We start from the raw sequence: 15,841 nt of genomic DNA on the forward strand, positions 1-15,841 counted from the left end.
TTTCCAAAATTTGTATCCTCACGGTTAGGCGTGCAAGACGATGAAAGATTGTGCACCGAATCGCGAGATATCTTGATAATATATACTTTTATTTTCATAGAGTATTCGTATTTTTTGACAATGTTAAATATTGGTTATAAATTTAACAAGTTTAAATACGATATCTGATATCATCTTCGGCATCAATTTTCATATTTGATATTTCAATTCGAAGAGAACAGAACGATTAAATCGCCATAATCGGCAAAGATTGAATTCGATAGGTGTCATGAATAAATCCGTAGTTTTTCAAGTTGCTCTCCGTCGAGCGAGATCGAGTGATAACTGAGATTGAACCGGAATCACGTCTGCTTGAGCTTCTCTAAGAGGGTTACGACGCGGTTTGCTATCCGATCATTTTTTTTATGAAGTTTCCAGATTTTCCGTAACTGCTTTCGCTTTGAAACTTGGGCGGATGCACTTCTTGTACTCGAAGATGTATCGGGCTCCGTCTTGAGATTGTCGCGCGAGTAAACAGCTCGAGCTAATGAAAACAAAACAGTCTCGCAGCCAGCTAAGGCTCCCCTTGTGAAAGCAAGAACCTTGCACTGGCAAGGTCTACAGAACTGATAACAGACGTTGAAGAAAACCGGATTACGGACTCAGGATCGTTCCATGGGAGGTTCAGTAAACTGCAGTGTATTTGCCTATTCAAATACGTCGCTTAATAAGAATATAATTTCAATGGCATTATTTTTACATAAGTGAAACATTCAATACGATTAAATGCAAATGATATCAATAATTTGACGAAATATTTCATAATAGCAATTATAATATAAATAAACCGCAAATAATTATTTCAAATTATCACTTTAATTACGATGTCAATTATAGATATTAATTACTCTAAAAATTAATATTTAACAAATTAACTCGTCATGAGAGAGAGGAGGGGTGGGGGGGGGGGGGGGAGAGCGCGAACGAATGCGTGATTTCTCGCATATCGCGGGTCTTACGGGAAACTCGGAAGCGCGAAATTGTTGGAAGCATTGTTGGCAACAACGGGACTCCTAAATTACCATTTCCGACTTCATCGCAGTCTATGCGCGGAACTTGCTATTTCTCGCAAGCAACTCCTCTCCGTGGGATTTTCTACGCCCAGTTCGCGCTAGCGTACTTCGCATTGATATTAATGTGCCTGCCTCCTTCCCCGTGGATTAATATTAATCGTCGCAGCCCGTACGTGCTCGTGTTGCATGCACGAGGCCCCGAAGGTCTGTTTCTCCCGAAAACATTCATCCTTACCGGTCCTTTCGCGGCGGTAAGGATACGTGTTCAGTCTCTGCGAAAATTCGAGCCGACATACACCGAAAAGGGTTGAAGGAACAACAAGGGAGGGTAAAGAATGAATTAATTTTAAGAACTTCTTCGTACACGTAACTCTCTGGAGCAACGTTCTATCTGTCACAATCTACGATCGACTCGTGTTACATGTTATATGCTGCCGCTATTAAGCGATAGCTTTTTCCCACTTTTCAATGTTGAAAAGAAGAAAAAGAGAGAGTCTTAAGGACAAAGAATAAAAAAAAGTGTCATAAGAAAAAAGCTTATATTGAGAAAAAATACTAACTTATACATATAATAAAATAATTTTCAAATAGGATAAACATTTTTGAATATTTTTGTCTGCATGCGTATATTATTTATTTGTAATGACTAGCTTTATTAATGCAATTTCAATAATTAATATTCAGGACTCGTGATAATATTTTCATTTTGTGTAGCAATAATTTTTGTTTTACAGATCGATTAAAAAAAAAAAAAAAAAAAAAAAAAAAAAAAAAAAAAAACAGATACACTATAAAAGGCATTTAGCATACTTTATGAAATTCAAATATTTTATATAACGGCTGTTGATATTAAAGTTTAGTTCAATTATATTGTAATCACTAATGAAACACTTTAAATTCCTGATCGTGCGAGAGCTCACAAATCGCAACTGTTCGAAAAGAGAGAAACATCAAAGAGCAACGAGTATGGTATAAACCTTGTACATTCCATGTTCGCCTGAGACCTCGTTACGCAGAATCAACCCTTAATCCGTTTCTTATTCGACGAATCGTCGCTCACATGCGATTGCTTTGTACCGCCTGTAACTCGCATTATTTCGTTACAAATCATCGTCGAACTGCACGAAGCCATTAATTAAAGGTAAAAAAATATCTCAAATCCCTGACAGAAAATCCTCTGCTTTTCTATATCTTTTTCTGCAAGTAATTATACCGTTCGTTTAATTGCACGCGTAATCGAGTTATGTCGGCAGAAGAGACTTCTAACAACTGCATTATATTATGCTTTAAATATTGCAACGATAAAATAACTCGGCTAACTGAGCTGTGAATAATTTTACAAATGAGAAAGATAAAATTTTTGAAATTAGTAACAATAAATTTAAATTGTAAAAAATATTTTTCCTGAGATTCTTGTAAAATTTGTTACAGTTAAAAAATAAAGAGAAATGAAAGAGATAACATTTCAGTATTTTATCACAAGCAATTATTATTCCAATAGTATTCGATAATATTTGCAATTATTCTCGTTCATTTATATCTTAAACGTTTACACGAACGTCAAAAAATTATTTTTCGTTTTTAATCACAATAAAGTATATGATAGATTCACGGAGTACTTCTTCGCTCCGCTCCAATCCTCTTTACTTGTCTCGCGAGTAATTCGAGCGATCGTTCGAGTAATCGTCATCATTACAGCGCAGATTAATTCCCGATTGCACAGCACTCGCTCGCAAATCGAATGAATGAGGAGGCATCGCGTAATCGAATCGTAATTAAGTCATTACCGGCATAATGGAGAAGAATATTGAATACGGCGCCACAACAAGACAAGTGAAATTACATAACGTGAGATTCGCGTTTTGACGAAGTCAAATAGGCAGTCGCGTTTCAAATCCAGTAAAGTATGATGAGTTATCGGTTCATAATTTTCGGAAAACTCGAGACATTTTTGCTCGCTATCAGAGAGTATCGAATTAATTTTTGAATGTGTGCACGCACGACTAGATTTTGTATAATCCAAACGGATGAATTTTCAATTCGAACAAGCCGCACCCCTTATATATTACCTTCGGTACGAACTCCGACCGATCGCTTTTTTATAAAATTATAACGCGATGCCGGTCGAGATATAAGCGCGCCTCGTGCAACATCGTAAAAAAACATTGGTGAGCTTACATCCTACTGGGATTGTGCAGCGAAGCAGTTTTCACGAGGCGTATGTAAATCCGTTTGATAAAATATAATACGAAACGAGTTATTTCTTCTCACGCTGCGTCGGCCGAAATTTCGATTAACTCGCGCTTGAATTTTATTCAAATGAAAGGAAGCGTTGCCGCAGTGATTGGTAGCGTTATTAAAAAGTTTATCACAAACTAAAAAGCATTATTAGAAAGTTTTCATCACATGATAGATCGGATGTATTCTTGTATATTAACTTCGAATTCAATGAAACCTAAAGTAGTTTCTCGCGTGAGATAAACTAATACAGTCGTCGGGTCAAGAATTTTTCCTTTAAGTCTGACTTTCTCGTCAAAACGAGACAATTATGTGACTGTCAATTTGAGCGTGATTTATGACTCGGAAAATACGAGGCAATTTTCATTTTTTATTGTCCGCCATATGCTCGAGAATCAATCTCGAGGCGATCGTAAAATCGCGAAGTAAGCGGGCGGTACATTATTTCGCAACGACGTTAGAACAGAAAAAAAAGGACGACGAACCAGATAGATATATGTGCCTGCTGAAAGTGGCAGGAACACGATTTACGAGCACGACTTCATATGATGTAGGCTAAAGTTCGCTGAGTTTATGCTTGACATTAAACCTTTATACTCGACCACCGTGTAAGTCACCTACTCGTATCTTAATACAATGGCATTTAAATGCACTTTATCGATTATTGTCCCGAGGGGCGAAATAAGAGGGCAGAAGAAGAGACATGGTGGAATCGCTCGTCGGTAAACGAGATGTAATCCCGGGGTGGGAAAACGATTTCGAACCAAGTCCGTTATTGTGGCAACTCTCGTGGCAAACTTGCGGCGAACGCGGCGTAAATGCGAGGCTGGGTTGGTGAATTATGAATTCGACGTACCGCACCGTGATAAAGCCATTTTACGGTTCGCCCTCTTTTCCAGACGATTAAATTCGCGTGAAACCCGCGAGGAAGAAACGGGAATACGACGCGCGAGAATTTTGTGTAACGCGATCATGATCGATTGACGATGAAATGCAATTGTTATTACTCTCTTTCGTACTTCCGTTTCTTTACATATGGTATATATTTCGATAAATTAGAGCACACACACACTTTTCATTTATTGCTTACAATTATTTAATTAGGAACATAAAAAGTGAGAAAATAATTTTTTTAAATATTATTTATATAAATTTTGTAAATAATAATTTTCAAATTGATTAAATTAAAAATACTTTTTCTCTTTAATCTTACGTGTGTGTGTGTGTGTGTGTGTGTGTGTGAATAATTTCTCCGCTGGATTTTCGAATATATGTGATACTCCCTTAAACAGCAAATTTATAATTATAAAATTTCTGCAAATTTTCACGAATTTGCAGCTGCATTTCCTCAACGAACACGATGTGCCGTATCGATCCGCGAAATAATTCGCCTTCCCACGTTTCCCACTTCTCGTTCAGTCCGTCGAATAATTGTTAACGCGCTACATCTGGCTGTATCGAACATGACGCACACGAGCGAGCATCGAACGTACCTGTTGAAAGCTCCAGGTGCGGGTATAATCCGAGAATGGATAGGGCTCACCCCGAACCTGCCATGGCTGCCTGCCGTTGCCGCGCGCCGTTTCTTCCGGGTCATAGAGATTCGATACCGATGCGAGGAAAGGACGCCTTTTTGCATCGGCGCGCTTGTTTATGCCGCGCACGACGCCGACGTATCGGCGGAAAAAGGGAAATTGAATAAAGTCCGCAGCGGGAGGCGACCGCGCGCGAAAGCGCATTCCGATATATCGAGCGGAATGATATATTTGACAAGGTACGTATTGATACGTGCATATTACATGCGCGATAGGGAGCCGCGCCGCAGCGTCGACGGCCGCGTCTGACCATACGCGAGCACGTATCACTTACGGTCGCCGGACCACTCGCGCCGCGTCGTCTCATCTCTCTCGCGATCGCCCTCCTTTCTCGCCTTCTATCCTACACCACGGTACATATATCACGTTTCGTCTATAATAAAATTTCCGAAGACAAGTAAAGAGAGAGGGAGAGAGAGAGAGAGAGAGAGAGAGACTATAAAAACAAAGGATATTTCATACATTATATTTGGCTTATTTCACAATTTGCACGCTTTAATTAAATTTCATATTCACGGCGATTTATAATTAATGGCCGAAAAATTTCCGCGTATTAAATATTATTTAAATATGTTCGAGAATTTTTATAAAATTAAATAATAATGTAATGAGATTACGATTAGAATACAGTTTATAAGCGTACTGTAAAGTTTCGATGTAACGATCAAGTATTGCCATTTATGTTCGGCTTCTTACAACAACGACGGAGTTTGATTTGTGTGGACCGGAAGCAGCCTCCATACATCGTGATTCATTTATGAATATGTAGAGGCGCATGATGGTGGTCAGACACCGGAAAACTCCGGATAGTACGGGCATGAATATGCTAAGCGCAACGTAGTACCGGGAAGGGCTAAATTTTTTCTCTCGCTGCATCGATCCTCGCGGAGTTAGAGCGAGTCAGCTCTACCAGTGGAAAATGATTTCACACTTTTATCTGTCTTTTTGTCATTCCATCATATCCGCCAAATGGAATTTTTCTTCTCAAACTTTAATTTTCATTACAAAAAGGCGGAAGAGATTTGCGAAAATAAAATTGAAAAAGAGAATCTTTACTCTTCTTAGTCATAAGCTTGAGGTAGTTTCAAAATTTAACTCCTTATACGCTTACAGTCTCGAGCTTTCCCACATCTCTCACCCTCTCTCTCTTTCTCGAGAAAAAAGATAAGTAGAGAAAATTATAAATCTTTTTACATCGCGTTTATGTACATTCTTGCCAGATATTTTTAATAAAAGTTAAATTAATATCTATTCATTTATATATATATATTATTCATTAGAACGCAGCGCTTAATTTTTTTCGTGTACCGAACTCAAACCGGAAGAAAATACTAAAGCGGGTAAAAATTTGAACGAGGAATAAAGACATGAAAAAGCAAAAGAGAATCAATATATTATATTATCATTTTCCTCGTGCGTGTATGACGAAAGCGGAGAATGAGAAAAATGACGAAATTACGAAGACTAGAAACGGCGACTGCAATAGTATGGTAAAACATTAACTTTATCGCTATAGGAAACACGAGAAGATTTATTAGTATTTCAGACAGATAATTCTTGTTCTATCTACCTTGCAATCCGATTTAACGGAGCAGCCGGCATTCGCGAAATAATGAAATTATACGTAATGATATTGAGCGTTACAGTATCGTGCGAGTCGTATACTCGATGAGAAATAATATTCGATAAAAGAATACAAATGATCCCGAAATCTGAATCCCATTGTATTTAGATCAGAATATAATGTACATCCGCCCCAAGAAGATTGAGTTCAGAATGCAAATTGTCATTTTTTAATTAAATAAACCTATCGGATAAAAATTTAAAATTTTCAAGTCTTCTCTTGATCGATTGCTTAATTTAAAATAAAATTATTATCCTTTTTAAGTACAATTTCTGAAAAATTAATTCTTAACAAACTTTTTTAATTATAGCTGTAGACACTGTAAGTATCTTATTTTTATCTAATTCTAAATGCGAGAAGAAAACATTTTGCAATACCAAAAGAAACAACGAATCGATCGGCAAGAAAATAATTCTGGCAACCGGAAGTAGGAAATAAATTCGTTCGATCGTTCGAAATGGACATAGTAAAAAATACCTTTTCGATACGGAGCATAACTAATCGCGTCCGTGTCGACGAAACCTTCGCCGAAAAACATCCGGCAAACCGCAACATCAACGTTCCCTTCGTTACGACTGCTCGTCACGCAGGTCGGTTCCTCGGATATGGAAACCGAGAATTACGAGAACGGGGTAGGTTCAGGCTTTATCTCGGGCCTTTATTACATCGGCTGTCAGGCGGTGTGTACGAGAACGCGTGCCGCAGAAACACGTGCCATTTAACTCGCGACGACAATAACTTTACGACCGATCGTCACGCCGGCCGGTGCCATTGATTCCGAAATTATTCTCTGTCTTTCTCATTTAGTTTTTGTCGTACGATGCCCGCGAAATCGCGGCTAATAATTTTCCAGCAAATCATTATGTCCGGATAATTGCGTTTTGATCGGGAGACAAACCTACCGTTGTTGTGGACGTTGAAAATCGGAACTTTCCTGGCTAGGTGCCGCTTCCGTGATAATTCACTTTTTTTTTCGGGTGTTTCGCGAGATATCGCCGCGGAAAACACACGATATCGTCAGGCAGGACGATAATCACGCGCGCGTGTAAACGACTTGTCGTCACGCGAATTGTACATTAATCCGCCGCGCCGGTCGAGAGGAGAGAAACTCGCCCACTCGGCGGAAAAATAGGAATGTACATTTTATTATAATTATGCGAGCGATATAATCACACACATTGTTGGGTGTCGTGACCTATTTATGTTGCAGTCACTGCACTTAATGTCGATAACGGTAATAATCTGCCTGATAAAAAACACGTCGACTGTAGTTTTGCATTCAATCGCACACTGACTGACCGTAATATTTTTCACTTGCGTCAATGAATTTCATGCGTTTAATATTCTTAATTAATACATATTAAATGGCAGTATGTGAATTGAATATTAGTGAATTTAAGCATTTGATCAGAAAACAAAATAAGAAAAAAATACACATTTTTTTATCTCACAAGTGCGACGGAATTCTCAGATATATTCGTCAGAAGCAATCAACTCGAATTCCAACGTTTCTTAACCCTCGTACGTGATTTCTATATTTTATCCCTACTCGATAGATAGCAATCGTCGTGTCATCGCCGCTGAGATTTATTACATCGCGGCTTTAGGCAGAAGCGAGCAATTTACATTTCCCGCTACACGTACGTTCGGTTTCTGCGGCTCGACGGTATATCCAAACGTCGAGACGTCTCCCCGACTGCTATGCTCCTCGTCGAAATTACCAGGGATTACGTACGGAGGAATTGCCCGACGTGCAGTACGGCGACGACGACGAAATATTGTACTCACGGCACGCTATTAGAAACAGCAATAATCGCCAGAAAAAGATTTGACGTATTATAAATTCTCGAACGTATAGTTCGTCACTTAATATTTTTCATAGAAAATAATAAATTTTACAAGTATAAGTCTAAAAATCGAATTTTAAATGCGAAAAGTATATACACTGGTTGATAAATGCTAGGAAATAGAATCGTATTGCTGTAGGGAAAATTATTGCTTAACTATTGTCAATCAATATATTCTACTTTGTTAATTATTATGTATAATAAAATATATATATCATTTTCCTCTCGCCTTGCTCACGAAAATCTATCAAGAATTTGATTTTCAAATTATAATTTTTTTTTCCATTTAAACACAAGAAAAACTTATTTCTTTTTTAATGAAATATTATAATAATTAGAAAAGAAAATATATATATATCCGTTATATAAAAAAAATAATTGCTAAATGTCTTATCTCATTGACGCATCTTGATACATTATCCCATTTTAATTATCGCGAGAGATCGCTATCTAAAATTTCGCAAAAATACGAGTGAGTAGTGTTGTAATGGACCCCACTGGCTACCGTCGTGTTCAAAGGACGATGGAATCCTTCAAAGGATCACTGGCATCGTGCCTCATTAGCATTCAAGATTGCGAAAGACCGAGCTCAGCATGTCCTTCGTTCTTTTTACTACGTACGACAATGCAAACGCGGTCGTTGCCGACTTTTTCACGGTAATTGGGTCAAGACCGAAGTTGCGGGGCTAGACGCACGAGATGATGGACGAAAAAAACGAGAATATCCGATACAGAAAAAAAGGCAGAGACAAGACTGACGAAGGCTGACTTCTCGTCGAAACGAAGTGGCTTGAAATTAGTTTACCTTTGGAAACCAATTTCTTTCTTTTTCGTTGCCCTTCTCTCGTCTGCCACTTCCTGTCTGACATAAGAGCGATTTTTCTCCTCGTAAGAGAAGGGGTCCGCTCTCCGATGGGTAACGAGAGACGAAATTGCCGAAGGGAGGAAAAATAATAAATGAACGATACGGGACGCGAAAAGATCAATGGATGATAATACGCTAAATAAAACAGTCGTTCCCCTGTTGCATTTATGCGTGCACAAACTGTGCATTACGTGCAACAGGCCCTTATTGATAGTCCGCTCTAATTAAATACGTTCTATTTTAATACATACCTAGGATGATACTGCACTCTCTGTGAAAATGTAGAAGACACGTGCAATCTGTACAATCGCCATTACGAGCAGAAAAACACTGTCATAAATGTGGCAGACCTTTTAATGGATTTGTTAAACGGCTAGGTCGACAAACTCTGCAACAGAAAATTAACAACATCATTAATTTATCACGGACAGACTTTAATAATTCATTGAGACTCTTACTAGCTATTACGTGACAAGTCTTGTTGGAAAATCGATATCTAAATATCATTTTCGTATAAAGTCATGTTGAAGAAAATATCACGATTCGAAATGTCAAGTGACGAATATAAGAAACTGAGAGAGTAATATTTTTAAAATAAATTTTGATACTTTTTATTATGCATTTTATCACTCTTTCACCATTTCGTTAATCACGCAACTTATATAAAATTTATAACACACATTTACTTATAATATACATTTATTTTCGTTAATGTATACAAAAACATATGATTATGACGATGAAGTTATTCGCGGATTTGCACGTATCCGTTCTCATAAATTGAGAGATGTATCAAATGTTTTTGATTTATCTGAGAAGAAAGAAAAAAGAAAAATAAAAGGAAAAAGAGAGATGAAGGGACACTGGTCGAAGTTAGTAGCGCAAAGAAATTTATGACTATCATACTTCACGGTACGTCAAGCTGTGTTCCTTACGGCCTGATTACTATAATCTACGCACTTAGCATCTTAGGGTCTAACCACGATACTTTTCAGCACGGAAGAACGCTATCTTCGCAATTTTCAGAAAAAAAGTGTTGAGAAAATGGTCGCCAACAAATCGCGAAATTATTTATAAAAATATCGAATACGATCATGAATGAGAGATTTTAACACAAAGGCAAATTTTGATAATTCCATCGATTATTATCGATAATTTTGCAAGTGCGTATCTTCATCGACATATCGCGACTGACGGAATCAATAATCGGACGATATTAGGGAGGAAGGCTGAGCAGAGTGGGATAAAAGACGACCGAAAGACGGCAAGAGCGAGCGAGATGCCGCGATCGCCATTAACCAGACCAACCGCGAGTCGGGCCGCGCATTTCAAGTTGTTGCTTTCAACGTCGCTTTCGACGCCGCGATATTAAGCGTATAACATGTACGGCCGCCATTATACAGCCATTACAACGTCACACCGTTGTACCAACGTATTATACCGCGAGCGCGACGCTCGCTCAGTCCGGACTAAAGTAGCGTGCGGCACGCTTCTACTTTATCCGCTATCGCTACTTAACTGACAACCCTAACTGACGCAGGATCCCTTTTGCACAAACTAACCAGTGAGCCAGTCCGCCTAACCAACCTTCCTCTCCCTTCGCCGTCGCCTCTGCCACCTTCCTTTACCGTGCGTTTTACCCTCTTCACCCATTGTTAGCGAGACGACTATGGAAGTATTGTGTTACCCTATGCGCAGGTACTTCCTGTCGTAGTGCTTGCACACTGAATCGCGAAATTCCGTCCGACTGAGATAAGACGCATATCGAGGCACATGTTTGCGAGAGAGGAGAAAAGATAACGGAAGAAATAGAGTTCTCGGATTATAGATCAGGAAATACTTGAGACTTTTACATTGTACAAGTGTGCATAAATTTATTCGCGGAAAGTAAATTTTATCATGTTAATGCGATTGATAGAGAAATAAAGAACAAACTCGATAATCTTGCTTGTAGTAAATTCTATCTAAGTAAGAAACAATTATTTTTTCTAATAAATAAAAAAAAATTAGAAAGATATATAAGCTGCGTCTTCTTATATACAATATATAATAATATCGAAAGAAAAATTGTATTAAATGTATCTAAAAAATTGATGATTAATATTTTATTATGATGTTAATAAATGAATTCTATCTAGTGTGTTCTTTATATATCTTCAAGAAATAAAAACATAATACTATTTTTCTTCCGAATTAACTTCTAATCGTCGAGATACGGAATTGTGTTCGTATCACCCTATAGATGCTTCATCGTCGGGGAAAATTCAACGCTGATGGGATTGCATTCGCCACGTCTCGCGAAAATCAGATTTGTCGGTGGTACACCCCTTGCGCGAGGGATGAAATGCCCCTGACCCATTTCATGGCGTAAATTTCGTTCGAATCGCCTGGAGGTCTTCACGATGTAAATTCTTTAACGTTCGAGTCAGAAACTTTAGCCCCTCAGCTTGTCTCGAGGCTGGACATTTAGATGGTTTTATAACGATATATCGAGTATAAATATATGTCTGATTGTATGTATGTAGATATATTTATGTTATCTTATTTTTTTGCGATTTTGCAGCAATATAAATATACTTTAAAAGGAATATTACTGATTTTATGAAAATATTGTTTATCTTTCGGGGAATGTAATATTATTTTTACTTTTATTTATATTTATTAATATAATATATTAATTTAATACCAAACTAATATTCTTGAATATGATTAGTTAATATTGATTAGTAATTAAAGAACAATGATATACTAGTAATATATAAAAATATTAATAATATATTCTCTCTCTCTCTATATATATATACGTACATTAAATTAATAAATTAATCTAATGTTTGCATGGTATATTTCTTTTCTTATCTGTACGGCCAATTTACATGCGAGATCGATTACTATTGGAAGCCCAACATCAAAACTGCCTCAAGACAATCGCTGAGACGATTACTATAATTTTAACGAAGGGTTTCATACTGGGAATCACTCCCTCCGGGTGACAATTACGTAAATAAACCGTGTTCGGCGTCTAATCTTCGGTTAACGAGCGCGCAATCATAGGTCGCGAAGTCTTTGATGATATTCGTTGTCAAAGTTATACTCCCTCGGGTCTTCACTTTCGTCTCTTACAACCGAAAGCCACAAAATGCTAGATTGTGCAGTTCATCTTGTTGAAAACAAAAGTCGAGATATATTCCAGTTACAATAATTAGTTTTCATCATCCGTCGTAACGCATATTCACGTAGAAGCGCTTTACGATCTGTCAATGAAATTTTGTTCAACAATGGCCAATGATTTTATAATGTTATCACAGAGAAAGAAATATAATCGAGTCTCCGTTTAATTTCATCAACGCAGTAAATAAAAACCGAAAAATGTAAAATTTAATATATAAGAAAGAATGTAATAAAGATCAAATTATAATAAATAAAAGCAATTGTTGTAAATTGTTATACAATTTTTTTCTTATTCTAATATGAAATAATTTGAACGTCTATGCTTCTCTCTGTCTTTCTCTTTCAACAATAACAGAAAAATAGATATCTGAAAATTTATTGTTCTCTTATGATATAATTTATATAATTTCTTTCATTATTATAAAATATACGAGTTATTTATAAAATTTACGATAACTTATTGTCAATCTCGCAATAAATGTATCTTTTATCGAAATATTTAATCTTGAATAAATATATTCTGCATAATGCGCACAGGATGTACTTTAGGTTGCTATCAAATCCTTACAGGTTGCTCAAATTTTACAACTAAACCCATACTGGCATTGTCTCGCTGGTTCTCCGGTGTCCTCAATAATTGTTATTATGGATCATTACGAAACTTTTGACGAGCGTAAAGCAGTGCGCAACATCGTTGATATTCCAGTGTGTACTTGTATGAATTCGTACTGGACTAGATGATAATTTCGCTTTATGAGTACCGGATCAAACCATAAACTCTTGGCATTCGACTGAGATCCCATTGTGTAGGTTTCATATTCTCTTTTGTAAAATTTATATAATAATATTAACTAGTAACAAATGGAATAATGTATATAAATGCCATTCGAGCTTAAAATCTCTGAGAGAGAGAAAGAGAGACAGAGATATGATGTTCATTTCAATATAATTTGATTAACATTATTTAATTTTCATTTTCCATATTTGAAATATATTCGACAGTCTATATTATTATACATATATTTTACTGTAACGCTTCGTATTATTCATAAATTAGCGTATTTGTATCCTTTTCCTTTTTTCCCTTCCGTCCTTCACTGAATTTCACTGTCAACTTTTCACAACTTTGCAAGCGCGTTTAATTTCCATATTTTCTCGCATTTTTAAACGTCACTCTCAGTTCACAAAATAATTTGCAACGTCTTGCTTCGTGTTACATTGAGTTTATCGCGTTACATTGTTTATCGTCGATACACGAATCGATCATCGCTTGATTCTATCGTGCAGACGATGACCCCCGATCGAGAGCTCGACGAGAATTTATATGGAACTTTGCGCGAACATATCGCTCATTTATAAACGCCGGGCACGTCGCGCCATGATCGTAAATTGACGGATAATACTTCCGTGGACGAGTATTGCCATAAAACACTCGTATGTTGTAACGTAATATAATGTGTAGGACATATAAACATATAAACATCTAAACGTCATATAAACGTCTCGGCCTTCGAGCGTTAAAAAATTAATGCGTTACTTCCGTTGCAGGTATCATTTCCGATAGCGCTATTTGGTTTGTCATATGTGAAAAACATTCTTTAATAGCTCGTAACATTATTCGTTATAATTAAAGAGATACTCTTGCTAAATAAATTTACAGTCTATTTTATATGGTACATACGACTATTTAAAAAATTTAGAAATTAATATATAGGATGTTAAAAAAACAAATATTTCAATATTTATAAGTGAACATGAGTCAAAAGCTCAACCGTTTTTGAAAAATAAACATTTTTGTATGTTAGTATCATGATTGACTTACTGGTTTCTACACGTTGCAAAGATCCGCAATCGTCGGTTGATGACAACTGACTGATGACTGATCGCCGGGGAAATCGAATAAAAGTATTCAGAACGCGGTTTATAAACACTGAAGTGTTTATCAACATCGCATGCGACACGTAGAAATCAATAAATCAATCATGATGTTAACATACAAAAATGTTTATATCTCAGAAATGGTTGAGCTATCGACCTATGTTTACTAAGGTTTTTTTACTCAGTATAGTATGTCCTATCTATCGTATAATTATTTAATGTATTTTTTTAATCTCGTATAAAATAATTTTAATTCTAAATATTAATTTTATAGTAAAAAAATTATAATTACTTTTAGATACGAATGCGTGCGTGTTACAAGTGAAAAACGTGTATATATCGACCGAAATTTTTAAATAAAACCAAAATTCAATTCGTGAAAGCATTTGAGCGACGAGTAACTTCGGTAAATTACTAGTCGGATTAAATCCTTAATAAATCTTGGAGAGATCTCTATGATCACTAGCGCGTTGATCACAGTTTATCGTGGAGTTTCCATCCGAATCAGTTACATGTTTCAGGCTGGACCGCGAACTAATTAATTTCAACGTACCGGCGCGTAAACCTGGATTCATAGTCCGTAGAGAGGATGCATAAATTCGAGTAGAGTGGCGGTAAACCTATCCCCCTTTCCCATTTCGAGGACTGTACGTACTTGTCCGAACTTTGATGATTACGAAACAGGTTTATAGGAGGCTTCCGTTCTCAAATGTAGTTTTTGGGCACTTTATTGCAGTACGTAAAAGTCTATCAACCGTTAGTATTTTCAGACACGATGAAGATCATTCTTAGACACAATACGAGTAGAAAGAAAAAAATGTCGCAAGAGATATCTCAATTATATATAAATTGAAATATAATTTAAAAATGTCTCGAGAAGACGTAAACATTAATTGTAAATTGCAGGAAAAAAATGAGATTTATTTCAAAATATCAAAGCACGAGTCATTAAGATTTCGTACACTATTTATAGAAAAACATTCTGTTATCTTATTTCTGAATAATAAAATCTTCAATAATAGATTAATTTTATTTCACAGAAATTTCTCGCAGATGTTTTATATCTATTTACTTTAAGAGCTATGGGTTTGAAATTTAATGCAAGTTCCTTGTAAACTCAGAATTTCACGCCGCAAATTGCTGTGCGTAATGGCCGTAACGCCGTTGAGAACCGGAGCGGCTTTGGTGGCGCCAAGTGTCCTTCGATAGCCTCGAGGACCCCGGACCGATCCTCCTTCTGATTCGTTCGAGCGGAACTGATATCCACCCTTGAAATCAGCTTCGTAACGAAATACCACGTGGCTGCAGGCAAGCACGTAGGGTTACCTCGTAGATAGCCGAGCTTCGGGAAACGGAAGGGACAGGAGAAGGCATCGGACTCACCTTCGAGAGCAGAGCACCCTTCGTGAAAGGGTGAAGTACATCGAGAAGATTCGTGCGATCGATGTATACGGGAGTTTCTCCAGCAATGTCGAGGGAGCCGTTTTATTTCCGGTCGCTCGATCAGTACCGTATCGGTCTTTTCGCGAAACTATTACACGACGGGGTAAGAAACGGCAAGAGAACGATGG

The 15,841-nt window shown here is 37.0% G+C and overlaps 1 protein-coding gene and 1 long non-coding RNA gene across 5 annotated transcripts in view; one reads left to right on the forward strand and one right to left on the reverse strand.

Annotated features, from left to right (window-relative positions):
- LOC138937728 (kinesin-like protein KIF26A) overlaps positions 1-15,841 on the forward strand; it is a 317,690-nt gene that overhangs the window by 263,541 nt on the left and 38,308 nt on the right. The window lies entirely within an intron of this gene.
- Positions 1-15,841, reverse strand: part of LOC138937734 (uncharacterized) — a 272,331-nt gene that overhangs the window by 155,723 nt on the left and 100,767 nt on the right. Inside the window, exon 4 of the long non-coding RNA XR_011447564.1 lies at positions 9,473-9,609. This is a non-coding gene — a long non-coding RNA (uncharacterized lncRNA). The remainder of the gene's footprint in view (positions 1-9,472; positions 9,610-15,841) is intronic.

This window comes from Polyergus mexicanus, unplaced genomic scaffold (genome assembly GCF_030449975.1).
Source record: "Polyergus mexicanus isolate NDT 795.1 unplaced genomic scaffold, iyPolMexi1.0 SCAF_11, whole genome shotgun sequence".
Lineage (NCBI taxonomy): Eukaryota > Metazoa > Arthropoda > Insecta > Hymenoptera > Formicidae > Polyergus > Polyergus mexicanus.